This window comes from Mandrillus leucophaeus, unplaced genomic scaffold (genome assembly GCF_000951045.1).
Source record: "Mandrillus leucophaeus isolate KB7577 unplaced genomic scaffold, Mleu.le_1.0 Scaffold658, whole genome shotgun sequence".
Classification (NCBI taxonomy): domain Eukaryota; kingdom Metazoa; phylum Chordata; class Mammalia; order Primates; family Cercopithecidae; genus Mandrillus; species Mandrillus leucophaeus.
This window is the reverse complement of record NW_012107119.1, coordinates 559,135-561,710: the sequence shown is the minus strand read 5'-3', so window position 1 is coordinate 561,710 and position 2,576 is coordinate 559,135.

Genomic DNA, 2,576 nt, shown 5'->3' with positions numbered 1-2,576 from the left:
CTTAAGGTAAGCAGGAAGTGCTTTTAATGTTACTTGAATGTTGTTTCCTGGGTTAATGTACTTATTACTATCTTTAGAAAAAATATCTTTCTTCTGTGACTATTTTATTCTATTTAAACAATTTTACTCAAGAACTTGAAAGCATGCTTACTGCGAGTAAGTGACTCAGAGTGAGATGACCTCACCCTGTTGGGGCTGCTCCTGGATTGGCTGGACAGGCAGTTGTTGATGAATTGACCATTTCACTCAACAACTGATTTCTCAGGTGATAGTGTCTGATGAATTTTTACTCTCACTACAAATTGTACTTTGAAGAATAAGAACCAAATTCAAAGGAGCATATTTGATTTGCACAAGAAATGCACCAGTCTTGAGACACACCCAGATTAAAATTCATTTATTCACTATTATTTATTCATTCAGCCTATGTCCCAAGGACTGTTCTAGATGCTGGGATATAGCAGTGAACAAAATAAAGACCCTGTCTGAGAGTTCTACTTGCTGTAGAAAGCATAAAATATTGAATAATATAATGTCTTTCCCCAGGAGTTTGCAGTCTAATAGGAGAAATAGCTGTACATCCAATGAAATGGGCAGCTGGAATGTAAAGCGTGAGATGGGAACCACAGGAGACCTTAGACAATGAACTGAGGACAGACAATGTTTGGGGATGGGGTTAAGAAGTGTGAGGAAAAACTTTTATTAAGAGGCTGAGTTGGGGTTATAAGGAAAAAGATAGATGGTTTATGATGGAGGAGAAAAGGGGTTGACCTTAAGAGGGTAAGGGTATGGGCAAGAATATACAAGGCTAGGGGCCACCAGAGCCTACCAAGCAGGGGACAAATGTAACACAGACACTTGGAAGAAGTAATAACTGAGTGGTAACCATTACAAGTGTTTACTCTGTGCCAGGCTTTACATAGATTATTTTATTTAATTATCACAATATTGAAAGAAATAAATGGATATTTCCACTTTATAAAAAGGAAATTTAGACCCTAGAGGTTAAGCAACTTGCCCAAGATTGTACAACAATAAGGGGTAAGCCTCAGATTTGAACCTGTTTGGTACATTTGCTTTGAACCAACATCATTTCTGGATTCAGTCACATTATTTTGTAGTTTCTATTTTTCTGTAAATTTGCTTCTTACCCGACTCTCTGTTCTTATAATCCACACTCAAGCTACCATGCAGATTGCAGTTAGCTGGGCTGTTTCCAAGCATGGAGACTCCTTTGCTGACTTTGGCTTTGGTAACTTATGCCTATTGACAAAACCACATTAACACCTTTTAGCCAGAACACTCCTCCTTGGAAATAGAAGTCCAGCATCCCCAGAGATTTGGCCAAAGCTCATGCTTTCACCTTTACATCCAAAAATACCAACCAACTGGAGTATAGGATAGAGAACAGATGAAGAGAGAATGAGGAATCAAAGATGACTCTGAAATTTTTGAAGTTAATTGTCTAGGAGAATACTGGGGCCATTATGAGGTGCAGGGAAAACAGGAAGGGGTGATGGTTTGAGAGTAAGGAGAATGAGTTTGATTTGGATAGGTTGAATGTAAGAGAGTAGTAAGATATAAGAGAGTAGTAAGATATCTAAGCAGGAATAGCACTGATGAGGTTTTGTATCACTAAAGCAAAACCAGGTAAGACGATGAATGCCATGGTTGGATTCTGCCAGACAATTGGATAGTGATGTGAGTGGATTTCTGGGACTGGAAAGTGGTGTAACAAAGAGACTTACCAGAAAAAAAGAGAGGTTATAGAGTTACATGACTAAATCCAAAAGTGTTTTTGGTTTCTATAAGTCTCTTGTATGTATTTTTGTGGGGTTTGTTGTTGTTTAATTTTGAATTAAGATACACTAACTGTACATATTTATGGGACACAGTGTGATGTTTTGATATATGTATACATTGTGTAATGATCAAATCAGGTATTTAGCATGTCCATCACCTCAAACATTTATAATTTCTTTATGGTGGGAACTTATGTGGTAAAAAAAAATGCATAATATAAAATTTGCCATTTTAACTCTTTTAAGTGTTCGTTGGCATTGAGTACATTCAGTGTTGTACAATCGTCACCATCTTTCATCTCCAAAACTTTTTATCATCCCAAACATAAACTCTGTACTCATTAAGCAATAATTTCCCATTATTCCCTCCTACCATTCTCTGGTAATCTCTAGTCATTTCATGTCTTTATGAATTTGACTACTCTAGGTGCCTCGCATAAATGGAATCATACAATATTTGTCCTTTGCATCTGGCTTCTTTCACTAAACTTAATGTCTTCAAGGTTCTTCCATGTTGTAGCATGTACCATGTACCTTCCTTTTTAAGGGTGAATAATGCCCATTGTTGTATATCAAATTGTGTTTATTCATTCACTGATTGATGGACATTTAGGTCATTTCTACCTTTTGGATATTGTGAATAATGCTGCTATGAACATAGATGAACAAATATCTGTTTGAGTACTTACCTTCAATTCTTTGGGTTTTTACCTAGAAATGGAATTGTGTGTACTTTTATAAGTTATAGTCAGTAGGTCTCCAAGCATGACTGGC